The sequence below is a fragment of the Melanotaenia boesemani genome, chromosome 3 (genome assembly GCF_017639745.1).
Source record: "Melanotaenia boesemani isolate fMelBoe1 chromosome 3, fMelBoe1.pri, whole genome shotgun sequence".
Taxonomy (NCBI): Eukaryota; Metazoa; Chordata; class Actinopteri; order Atheriniformes; family Melanotaeniidae; genus Melanotaenia; species Melanotaenia boesemani.
In genome coordinates, this window is record NC_055684.1 from 38,488,497 (window position 1) to 38,502,129 (window position 13,633).

Below are 13,633 nucleotides of genomic sequence, written 5' to 3' on the forward strand. Positions count from 1 at the left end.
GTAAACATCCGTCACCAAAATGTGAATTTAGAATGACATAATCAGACAGTTTGGTTACTGGGACAATTCTTACCTCAATTTAATATTTTTTAACATTTGTTTGAACTTATGCGTTGAACATTTTTTCATTTCCTCTGTGCATCTGTTCCACAAACTAACTCTTTTTACTGGAACGCATTATCACAACTAACCAGTGTGAGGTTTTTCTTTGTTAAGCAGCAAACATTTTACATGGAAAACTTAATTTTTACTTTTGTTGTTTCATTTAGAATAAACAGATAAACTCCCCATATCCATGTTTGTAACAGGTTATTGTATTTAAGATCTCTTTTTAGAATACTTGTGGTTTTCTTACAACACAGACTTATGCAGTGCAGCTTTACTTAAAGTTTAATCTATTTGAATCGTCCTAAAGTAATTATAAGCAGCGATCCTTCCCTTCAGGGTCCGTGCTCATATGTGCACAGATGTTGCAGCATACCACAGCTAATGTCACTAACAAAGTTAACTACCACCGGCTGTTTCTTCGAGCCGTCGCAGTAGCCTGTAAAAACTTTTCTAAAACTTTCTTTTTCTCTCTCACTCTTTTTGCCCTCTGTCCTAGGTCGCAGCTGATGGGGCGGAGGGAAGGCCGGGTGGGCAGAACAATGGGAGTGCGGTGCAGGGATTGTGGGAGAGAATCTAGGCTGGAGCCACAGTGTCTGGAGCGCCCCTCCACTCCCCTCATCCAGCTTTTGTTCAGCTGCAAAAGCTATCAGCACTTCCTACTGACACCAACAATAACTCCACACAGCTGGGCCCTTTTTAGCCTGTTTACAGCACATCAAGGCAAAGGGGAGAGAGGGAAGACAGAGGGAAGAGGCAGAAGAGGGGAAAGAAAAGTGAAACATATTAGCTCCTGATTTTAACTGACAGAGCAGCAGTGCCCTCTCTCCGCTCCCTCATTGCACTGAATTCATTTCCCAGTGGGCCACTTACACTTGAGCTGGTTATCGCTCGGTGTTTTGCCCCTTCCAACAGGCTACTGTTTGACTCTGAGAACAGCAAAAAGAAAATGGCAACGCTTGTATTCATTTGCAGCCTACTGTGTATCTCAGCTATATTTGTGTCATCACACAAAGTTTCCCAGTAGCATCTTTCAGGAGAAATTCTTCTATTTGGAGGGGAAACGTATTAGCTGATAAGCCCTCTTCATCACTGCGCCAAATAGATCTAGAAAAGCACACTACAGGAAGCCACAAGGGGAGAGGTTGGTGCAGGAAAAAGGACATTCCAGCAATGCTTTAACACTTTTGCTGCTGTTATTATTGCTGTGAGAACAATGAGTTACACTCATACTACTTCCTGAAACATGAAAAGTGACCAAAGCGGAATAATGGCGGATGAGAATAAATGGTTTCTTAGATGGGAGGATTTTACTTCTGAGATGAAAGTAACAGGGAGGAATTTGGTTATGAGACCAAAGCGCTACCTGGAAGTTTTCAACAATTTTTACTAACACACACACACACACACACACACACACACACACACACACACACACACACACATAGGTCATCTCCTCGCAGCTGTGGGATTAGTTTCCAGTTCCCAGTCAGGCTCTTCCTGTTTGCTTGATAATGATCACACCTGTGTGCAGGTGTGTGGAGAGGCTCATATGGGAGTGGGAGGGGTGAGCGTGGTGTCAGAAAAAACTTGTAGCGCACCACAGTGTCACATTGGCGCAATGACTGACTGGTGACACTTGAGACCTGTCATCAGCAGGTACAAGTTTAAAGAATGGAAGGGTTTGTGAGGCTCCTGTGGGTGGGTGTGTTATGAGTGTTTCTGCTTGGATTGCTCAGCATGGCCTGGCACCTCCCTGGGCAGCCCAGACTCTGTAATGACTGAGGGCCGGTGGTTAGGACTCACTTCCTGTGGGAGTCCTGGTTCAGATGTGTCATTGGCAGCGCAGACCGACTGGAGCCTCCTGTTGGGTGTTTTTCCTGTGTGTAAGCAGCAGACTGGGTGGGTGGATGGATGCCCTTCCCTGAGAGCCAGGGGAAGGCTACATGGGCACTATCTCTATCTGATAGCTGGTGTGCAGCGGAACCTCCCAGAGATCCTTGAAACCCCACAGGTGTCCTCTGCTCTGCGTCCTTGGCCAGTGAGGAGTCACAGGGACAGCTTGCTCTCTATATATCTTCTTCTGTATGTGTGTTCATTTATTGGACCCAAACTTCACCCCTCCTTCACACCCCTGTGGCTATCTCCCTCCGCCTGGTTCCCACACACACTATCAAAGGCCTTTAATGGCTTCTAATTAGCTCCCCATCTGCTGGTGACAGCGCACTGGTGGCATGCTAAAGCACCCATTGAGAGCATGGGCATTGTGCTCTGGAATACTTTCCACTCCAGTGGCAATTGCCTGGAGAGACAGCTTTAGTTGGGAGTGAGAGTGCATGTGTGTGTAGGGTGGGAGGGGAGGGGGTGGTGGGTTTAGGGAGGACTGGTAGTCTTCTCTCTTCGGTCAGGGGCTTGGGGGAGGACAAGGATGGAGGGATGCACAATGAAAGACAGTGTTACGGCTTGTTGCAAATCTAATAACGCCAGAGTCCTGTTTCCGCTCAGTGGTGATCACCCCCCACCCCCCACAGCACCACCAGCAACTATTTAACAAGCACACACCCCTTTAGTTATTTAAACACAACAACAGTTTGATATCAGAGCGCGCCACTGGGCAAGTTAACGCTGAAGCTGTGGGAAAATTGGTGACACAACCTGATGATGCGCTCCATTGTCCCGAGGAAACCTGAGGCTCTTCTTCTTCTCCTGAACCGAACAATAGATGCACCACTATAGAAACTGTAAATGAAACCTAATGAGGCCTCTTCGTTAGCAGAACCTGCCTATGAGTGAATGCTGTTTGCTTGTTAGACCCCATAAGGCCCTCTCTTTTGCAGGACTTCCAGCAGGGCCTGGTTCCACTGGTAGCAGAAGGGGAGGCCAGCTGTTCCCAGCTGGTAGCCAGAAGATGCCTGTGGGGGGGGTGTGCTGATTGCTGCTGGCGAGCTTCCCCCTGCTGTGGGAGGAGGATGAAGAACAAATAAAAAACATCTTCTTTCATCACTTTATTTCTAATCTGCACATCTAATTTTTATTGTTAGACTGGATGGGGAAATAAAAATTTAGGTTTTAGGACATTTAGTAGACTCATGCAGCTTGTTTCATCAGGTCACAGATTATCATCAATACATAAAGTGTAAATATTACCAACAGGTATTCCTAAAGTGTTTCTTTGACATTTAGTGTCTCAAATAGTTATTCTTTGTATAAGAATAAGTTTCCTTCATAAGATTCAAGGAAGGAACCTGAGCTGAAGATTGGAGCTCCTTCTTCTGCTTCGAAAACGCCACGGCAACCAAATGCACCACTTTGAAATGACAAGTAAGACCCTGTGTTAAGCCACATATTTGTGTGTGTGTGTGTGTGTGTGTATGTGTGTGTGTGTGTGTGTGTGTGAAACAAATGGCTTGTCACCTGACCTCTCTCTACATCACACACACACACACACACACAAACCCGCACATCCCCACAGCTGCACAGAGGCGTCCAGTCAGCACGGCCAGGGGACATGGGAGCCAAAGCCCAAAGATGGAGCGTGGACAGTGGCAGCTGTGGAGCTGACAAAGCCCCATTCACAGGGCCCAGGCCTGGGGACAATGGCTGGGCCAGGCTGAGCCCTCTCCTCCACTCTTCCACCAAAAGATTAATACTTCAGATGGGCTTCCCGGTGGCAGGCAGGGCTAAAAGGAGAGCCCTCCTGTTTGTCACTGGGCATTGTGCAAGTCGCCTGAGAACCAACCTCTTGGATGGGCTTGACAAATGAGAGCCGCCATTGACAGTGAACAGATTGGGCCTGCCACTTTTGTTTTGATTGTGGAGCTGGTATAATCAAGTTATTTGGGCCTCGGGGAGTTTTTGTTTCTTTCTCCTGATGCTCTTGACACTTAAGTCCAACCTTAACATTCTCTGCTGGTTCAGCTGTGATCTGAGCCTGCTCAAGTTTCCCCCCGCTTGTTTGTTGTTTCTGTTTGTTAAAGCTGTATAGAGGGTGCAACAGCGAGAGGAAGTTAATTTACTTGGGTGTGGGAATCTTTTCATGTATCCCACAGAAGGCAGTGCAGGTGCAACAGGTGTAGGTGTGTGTGTTTTTTTGTCACAGTAGAGCCACGGCGCAGTTATTGTAATGTTTTTCTATGCTGAAGTCCCCCCGGTATGCCTGACCTGAATAATGTGTAGAAAGAAACAGTTCAGCCAGAGGACTACAGTAACCAGAAACCTCTTTTAGGTAAAGGTGTGTGTGTATGTGTGTGAATTCAAGCAGCTCAACTCTGCCCCCCTCCCAGCCCACACCTTTTTCTGGAAACCTGTGAGTACAGCACAGGTGTTTAGCCCCCAGCAAGGCAGCATTTCAGGCTAAACTGTAGGAACGCTGCCCCACCTTCACACACGGAACTGGAAGGAGCCACAAAGCACACACCGTCACACCTGCACACCTGTGTTCCCGCTGTTTATGTGTGTGCGTGTTTGTGTTTGTGCGTGTGTGTGTTTTTGTTTCTAGTGTGATCTCATCACATGATTTCACTACAGGAAATATTTCACCACATAATCTTGTCAGGGAAGGAAAACAAGCACTCAGTTAGTATTTAGATGCAAATTCATTTTCTTTTCAGCTCCATAACCAAATGAAACTGACCTGAAATGATTCATTTTGCCTCAATGAAGACAGAACTTTTGTTTTCATGTCTGTAGCTTGGGACCTGGGGCCATCTGTCCTGTTGTCCCCATTTTACTTGCTGTGCATCCACCAGCTATTCTCACGGTAAAGGAATGTGTCCTTCTTATAAACATACATCGACCCCCCGCAAGTTCCACAAGCTTCATTCCCTTGCCCTGTTCCCACTCATCCCCCCCTCTCATGACTGGGTATCCTCTCATCTACCCCACTGTACATCAGCCTGTCGTCCACGCCCCCACCCCTGGCTCTGCCGGGTCGGCGTACCGCTGTCAGTCTAGTCTCTCTGTCCCCTTGGCTGGCCAGTGAAGATCCTCCGCCAGTTCCCATGTAGAGCTGACAAACACTCAGCTAAGACAAACGCCTTGCTTGGCTTTTTTTTAACCCAGGGCTCCCTTCCAGGAATCTGCTTGTGTGAAACTTTGATGCAGCAGAAGGTGCCCTACTTTTTAACTTCATTCTTCTCCCCAGGATTGTTTCGGAGAGTTTTTAACAAAAGGGGGGTGAGGGGGGTGGTCTGTGTGCGGTTCAGCAAGGGTGTGTGCATTTGTGCATCTAGGTTTGTACTTGTGTGTATGTGTTCATGTGCATGTCTACATTGACGTGTGTGTGTGTGCACGTGAGGGGAGGGCTTTTGGATTATAAAGAGGAAGTGAATGGGAAGTACACACTCAGTGACAAAATAAGAGGGAGACATTCCTTTGCTGCCCCCTCCTCCTCCCTCTTTCTCCTGTCTCCCTCCGCTGTGGCAGGGCCCTGGGAAAATCAAACAGGTGGTTTATGCCTGGCAGGAAAGCTGGCTGGGCCCGGGGTGGGCAGGCCTACAGGCTGCTGGGGGCTATCAAAAGCTCTTAGCCCCAGCTTTAGGCCAGCGCCATGAATGGCCCCGGGCTTCATTATCATGTGAATTCTGGGAACTGCCCCGGGCCCCCAGTAACACCAGTGAGCTGCCCATATGGTGTTCGCTTGGCAACTAGAGAGACCTAGCCCTCCCTCCCCTCTCACCCCCACCCTGCTCTCTAGTGTTGCTCCTCCATTCCAGCACTCCTGATAGGCAAGGGAGGCAAAGCCCTCAGCCTCACCCCTGTCTTGGTGGAGGGGGGTGAGTGGACCACACAGAGTAGCACTGGTCAATCCTGAGGGACACCGGGTCCTACAGCGGGCCCAGCACTGGGTGGATTCAGCCATTGAATTAGCATTAAAGACATATTGTATAGCTGTCAATTTAGCATCAGAAGCCTTGTTTTGACTGATATAGATGTCAGCAGCCTCTCCTCTTGACATGATCAGCTACCCGCCCTCTCATCAGACTGAGAAGCTTTGGAAATGAATTCAGCTTCTAGAGAGTGACATTTAGCTTGGTGGATTTTGGTCAAATGTGACATTAAAAGTTCAGTTAAAGCTTGGTGTGGTTGACTTCTCACAAGGCTAGCTTTCATGTTAGATACAACAGCTGTCTGAGCTTAACTTTAGCTATCTTGTCCCCTATATTTACTACAGTCGAATACATACTCATTCTGTCTGTACTATACTCTTCATACATCCTTATAATTTACAGATAATTTTACCAAAATGGTTTTTAATGCTACCCAAGCACCTTAATTTGAATCAGACATATACTGATCATCTGTTGGATCTATTGCTAAGGTGGCCCCCAAAGAAAAGAGGGGGCCCTCAAGGCTTTAACTGTACACAGCTAGTATGATTGTTAAAAAGTTTTTCACATAAAATATTTGGCTTTTACACAGAATTACATGGATGCCCTTTCTATTTATTAAACATATTCTACTTATTGTATTTATTTGATCTGTTTGCATAAATATTCATAAAATATTATGCTATCTTGTTTCTCTTATATGGATATTCCAGAATATCACTGAGGCAAACTTGCTCATTACAGTTTATGTATTATAATGTATTTATTTATTCTACAGTGAGTTATATTAGATGACTCACTAATTCAAAAATATACCATCTTCAGCCATGAATACATCACACAACAACTGTTAGATAGGTGAGACTATGCATAAAAGGGTAAAGGCCATGTCCACACAGCCATGAGTCGAGGCGTATCCGCTTACGTTTTTAATCATTTGGATGTTTCGTTTACATGGAACCAGCATTTTAAGAGCCTGAAAACACTCATTTTTTTAAACCAGTTTCAAACATGAATAAATGGGGGCCATTAAAATCTATCCGCTAAATAACAATATTTTCAGACATATAACAAAGCATATCTTGTGTTAAACACCACCTAATTTGTCCCTATTGTTTTTTTTAAAGTAAGGTTGATAGTTACTTTTTCTTGGTTTTATCAGAGGACAGGGAATGACTACTTTGTCGCTAGCTAAAGAAAAGCATGATTTCATTTTGGGCTGGGGTCCACGGCTTTTTGGTAGTTGCAGGAAGGGGTTCTTACCTGCAACTTTTGTGGTTTCTTCTTAGTTTTTCCACTTTAAAGTCAACTTTTTAATGTGTAAAGGGTTACATGTCTTTTATGTTATAAGCTCTTTAAAGGAAATAGAGGATTTGTGATATTGGGATACACAAATTTAAATGATTTGGCTTTTTCAAAAGGCACATTTTGTATCAGTAAAACTATCTTTTGACTGCCTGGTAGGAATATAATTTAGTTTTCTGAGGCAGTTTTTTTCTGCTATGCTGGGCTTAGACCAAATTATTTTCACAGTTGCAGACTAAAAACTGAAAGTCTTTGGTAAATCTAGAATTCTTACTGGAGTCACAGCGCGCTCCAGTCATCTCGATTGTTAGGTTTAAGGTGGTAATCTACGCTGTTTCATGTCAGATCTGTGATAATATCAAACCTGTTTGATATTATTGCAAATATTCACACAATGAACAACCAATAAATGAGCTCTGACAAAAGCAGAAACAGGAATCCTGACTGTCAGAGACATAGACATAATGAAGCCTTTATTATAGATATCTACAACAATAAAAACAGATAAAAAAAAAAGATAAACAAGAATTGGTGAACCATTGTAGGTGGACCATCCAGAAACAGGAGTGGATGGTGGAGCTTGTGGCAGATGAGCCCTGCCTTTGATTTTAACTGTCCAACATATCACAAAAAATGCTAAAAAAAATCTAGTTGTAGTCCTGTAAACAGCTGAAACAGTAGCATAGCTGCATTAAGCTTTGCCCTATAAACAATTTAAATTGCTGTGATTGGCTCTGCGCTTGCGTTTCTTGCTACGCTATTGGCTGACCCCACTGTAAGTTACTCTATTCCAAGCGCTAGAGCTTCTGGCTAGCTGTTGGCTAGCACTTCTGGTCAGCTTCTGGCTAGCTGTTGGCTAGGGCCCATAGACATTATATAAAAGGGCCTCTGGCTGGTGCTTTCTAGCTAGTGCTTCTGGCAAGCTGTTGGATAGCGCTTCTGGTTAGCTTCTGGTTTGCGCTTCTGGTTAGCTCTTGGCAACGGCCTCCGGCTGGTCCTTTCTGTTGGCTAGCGCCAGCCAGTGTGTGTTGTGCTGACTGTGGTTGCGTCTTTAGTCAGAACTTAAGGAGCAAAGAAAAGAAACGGAGACATCAGGAGTTATTTTAGACTAAGTTAATGTAAAAGTTTAATTCACAAATAACCTATTTCCCAGCTGCCATTGTGTCATGAATAGCAGTCACTAAGCCAAAAACCTGTTTCCTTATCTTGAGTGTGTTATTTTGGCAGGTGACAGAATCAAAGCGGCTGATAGCTCAGAAAGAGGAGATGCTGAGACAGGTGGAGAGGAAGGTGAAGTTGAGTTGTGACTCCATCTATATAACTGATTAAAATCTAATCTAATGTTTGTCTGACTTCACATATTGTAGAGACTAATAAAAAAAATACATGTTTTATACAGATCCCTGCAAAAAAACAAACAAAAAAAAAATAACCATGGGTTTCAGTTAAAACAAAAATAAAAGAAAATAATTATCTTTTTAAAAAATATAAGTGTGATGATGTGCAGTGTAACAATGGTTTATAAATGTTTATAATTATATCTGTTAATGGTCACATTTTCCTTCAAGGTTTCATTAAGCTGATTAATATAAGCAGTGGATTTCTTGTACTGTGTACTACTTGTAAAGTAATTTGCACCATTGTGTGGACAATATTGATGTAAAGCTAATATGCCAACAAATGTCTTCATCTCGTAAAATTCCAGAAATCATTAAGTAAAATAGATCTGTATTTAGTTTTGCAGAAAGATGAGATCTTAATGTCAGTCACTGAATAGGATAATTTGCATTATAAATTTCTGCTTGTTCAGATTTTCTATATGATTATGCAAATAAATGTCTATCATAAGTGCAATGAAACACTCATCTTCCAGGGGCTCTGTGGAGCAATTTTATGTCCCTTCCGATGTCAAAAACAAACCTATGCCCTTGGTCACTGGTTTAATTTCCATAGATTTACTATGGATTTACTCTGAGAGCAAATCTATGGATGAAAGGATTTTAAATGCTGACATAAGCAGACCATTCAAAAGTTAGAATCTTCACATTCACATACCTATAAAACTCATCCCTCTGAAGCAAATTACCACATGAGTCATGTGATTTTCCTGGCTGAGGATGGGGACACTTCTACAGAGGAGATGTCACTTAACAAGGAATGCTGCTCCGGCTGCTGCAGTCGGCCACCTGGTCTAAAGTGCAGCAGGGCTACGAAGAGGAAGTGTGTGAGCAATGTGTGTTATATGTGACACATGATCTCATCTTGATGAGGACACTTTGGATGGCTCCTGCATTGTTCATTGTGATCACTGAGGCGTGTGGGTATATTTGTGAGATTAGACAGAGTTCTTCTGTTGTACATGTGGACAATGTGGTCAGCTTACTTCACAGCTTGCACCTGTGATAAAGGCGGTGAGGTATGGAAAACAGAGGAGTGAGGGAGGGAAATGTGTGTATTTGCGTGTGTGTCTGAGAGAAAGAGCAAACTGAAAGTGTGATCTGACTTCTGAGGAACTCTACGGGTGATTCATGCTGTTACACATGGAGCGATTCACTCCCTCTGCAGCTGTGCTGGCCACATGCGCAATATGATTTCACAACATCTTCCCTGTCCTTGGAAATTCCTTTTTTTCATGCAGACCTCTCACCCCCCTTCCCTCCTGTCAGTGTGCTGGCCGTGTTTTTCTGACTGCGAGGCAGGTGCATAACTTAGTCATTCTTCTCTGAATAGCTCGGTATTTCAGCTAGAGTCATGTGATTATCACACAGTAAGCTGGTGACGGTGTTGTTGTTACCACTCAGCTTCACCGCAGCTACCTTGCATGTCAACAGCCAGCTGGTAGCAGAACAGCCGGTGAAGCTTGAGTGACTCAACAAATCTAAGAAGTTCCTGCTTTTGCTCGTAGTTAGTTGGGTTTTATCTCTTACGTATCATCCTTTCTCCTTCCAGAATTTGATCCACTCCAAGTTCAGTTGTGATCCAAGGGAAAAATCTTTGGGATTCCACCCAAGATGACGTGTGTGTGTGTGTGTGTGTGTGTGTGTGTGTGTGTGTGTGTGTGTGTGTGTGTGTGTGTTGGGGCTCTGATTCATCCCACAGCTGACCGGCTGCAGCCCAGCAGTAGAAACACAGCTAAAGCTCGACTTATGTTTACAAGCAGCCACGGCTTACATCAGCGGGGAAAGTAAAGCTGCTTTCACACTCGGAGGCCGTCATGATACCATGTTCAATTACCCAGGTAACAGGATTGTTCTGCACTCTGCTCATGTGAGACTTGGACTCTTAAGAGCTTCGTCTGTCAAAGCTTTGATGTGACTGCATAGTCGTGCACGTCAGCACAGGGCTTAGCATACGCAGATCTGGTGAACAGCTCTCCTGCTGATATGACATTGAAATAAGATTGTGTAGCATTTTTTTACTCAGGAGGCAAATAAATTCCTCAAATAGTCCTTCAGCTTACAGCATCCTTAAAATATTGACAAGAAAAATCCCTTGAAAATTGTTCGCCAGTAGGTGAACCGCAGTGGATCCATGGAGGGTCCCACCGTAGAGCTGAGGTGTCCCAGGATCAGTCTCTCCAGTGTCTTCATCAGATGGGACACGGATACTACCAACCTGTAGCTGCTGAGTTCTCTGGCATGAGATGCCTTGTGGTACTACCTTCATCTTGAGGCTCAGGTTGAAGACCTGCTCCATAACTCCAGACAGTTCATCTGCGCAGGACTTCAGGAGCCTGGAGCTGATGCCATCTGGTCCAGCAGCACCAAGGAGATCTTCAGCAGAGCTTTAATATCAGGGGTAATCCATGGCTTGTTGTTAGAGAAGCACCGTACCACCTTGGAGGGAACAGTGTTTGAAAAACAGAAGTTTATGTATTCTGTGATGCAGTCTGTGATGACATTAATGTCCTCCCCATGTGGGTCACAGAGCTCCGTCCACACAGTGGTGTTGAAGCAGTTACTAAGAGCCAGCAGACTGTAGGATTCCAAGTAATTTTTCAATGCAAGCAGACAGACATGAACTCCTCCAAAAAGCTAAGATCACAGAGCTGATGGAACTAATGCAGTGTGGTGGCTGAATGCTGACTGGCAGAAAGGTTTGAGTTATACTGTTATGCTTCACATTTTGGGTTGCAAGTTAAAGGCAAGCAAAAGAGGCTGTTCCAACTACTGACCTTTGCTGCTTGGAAGATTATCCTGCTCTCCTGGGACAGGCTTGCAGTCCCAACTAAGAAATCCTGGCATACAATTATAATGAACTGTATTCCTAATGAATACATAACATGCATGCTCAGTTCCACTCCAAAGCTAAAGAAAACAACGCTTGCGCAAACAAAGACTCATGTCCTCGAGTTGTGCGGCTTCTCTGTCCACACAGTACCGCAGACGGTAGAGGACTCAAACCGATCCACTCTGGTACCTGCTTCAGACATGGTCGGTTTCATGGAGGCTTATCCCTGCTTCGTGGGGATGAAAGGGTGGTTTGCTGAAACACTTGAGCGGTTTTGCTGCAATCCAGCGTCGACGGCCCCTCAGTAAACACTTATTTCAGACCCGTCCCAAAAGTGATTCATCGTGCATTATGAAGCCATACTGTCATCCAGCAGCAGATGATGCTGCAACAAAAACACTCAGCAAGGGTCCAGTGAAATAGTTGGTCCACAACATGTCTTTTATCCATAAGAAGCTGTTTTAGGCAACAACTGAAGGGTTTTAAGGGGTTAACGGTCTTTCTCCATGATGATGATGATGATGATGGTGATGATGTGTGTGTGTGTTTTACCAACACAGACTCAAGCCATATATGAAATAAAGTCACATAAATTTTATTATTTGATTCATGTCCACAGACATGATTTTGCTGTTTTTCGTGCCACTGAACACCAACTCTTCAGTTCTCTGTGAGACAAGCATCACTTTCAAAGAGTCCATATTAGGAGGTTGGGGGGGTTGGAGGATGGCGTTACACACCCTGCTGCCACCTTCCATCCTCATGCTTAGACTTGCTGTTTGTTGCTGTTTCACACATTGCAAATTTGGTTAAGCTAAGATATTGGCGAAGTATTTAAAAGTACTTGGTAAAAGTTGGGTATTTAAGGACTAGGAAAAAGTTTTGTTGTGCATTAGAAATGACCTTCTAACAACGTATTGGATTGAAATATTCTTCTGATATTCTCTGGTTTAGTCTTTGTCTGTATTAATATTTTTTACTTTTTTCTATTTTTTATATGTGACTATTTCTCATGTTAATGGGCTGATTTTACTGTTTGGATTTATTTCTTATTAACAAGGATTTGTCCACAAAATTCCAACCAACACAACATTTCCACTGGAGTCTTTTCAAGTTTCAGCTTTACTGGTGGTCATAGTGGTTAGGGTGAGGAGTCAAAAACACATGGCAAGGAAGAGAAAGTAGCTTTTGGACTAATATGTTTAAATATTCATGGATGGATGCTCCTCTGCACAGCCTGTAAATCTTTTTTAAACCTTTAATTGCGGCACTAATTTATTTTGGAGATTTGGATAACCACACCTATAAGTATTACAGCTTGTCTTGTGAGGTTGATTCCACATTTCCTCGGTATCCATACTGGAATTCTCACCTACTGCTTTAGGAATAGATTAAAGCTTCAGCCATGTTGGTGTGATATTTTAGGTAAAACGGAAAAGATTTTTACCACCAACTGGAAATATCTCCATCTTTTGTGCATGGAAGAACATTCTGCCTTGCTGGATTTCTGATCAGGCACCGGAGCAGGTTCAAACATTTCCTGTAAAATGCAGAACTAAATCTGTGTGCTGTTGTAACACTGAACGTCTTCTTATGCAACAACAAAAACAAAGCATTGCAGAAAATGAAAGGGCTGATCAACCCGATCAATCTGTACTTGGGCCTTTCAGACGTGGCTAAAACTGGGAGAATCTGTTGCTTGCAGCCAGTCCACAGCTGAGTGTTCATTCTGCAATGATTCCTCATCAAACATGCAATAAACGTTCCCAAACCATAAAAAAGTTCCTTTGCAAACATCTTAAGAGTTCTTTGATGTAATTCCTTATCTAAGCAAGTCATTCAGAGGAAAAGTAAAGTTTGTAATGCTGGTAGGAGGTTTATGCTTCACTGTTGTGCTTGGATTGTGTTGCATAGCAATTTAAGAACCCATATCATACTTTTTTCTTCTTTTTTTTATGTGCTTAAGTTTCCATTATCTGATAACTGGCTGTGCTTGAATGAACCTGTAATGACACTGACAAAAAGAAACAAAAAGAAATCTATTGTTCCAGTATTTGTACTCTGTGAATCATGACAGGGGATTTTTCCTGTTTCTGTTTTCCTTTTTACTTCTAACTTTATCTCCAGACCCTTTCTGGTCTCTCAGCATGAGCACATGCACAGCT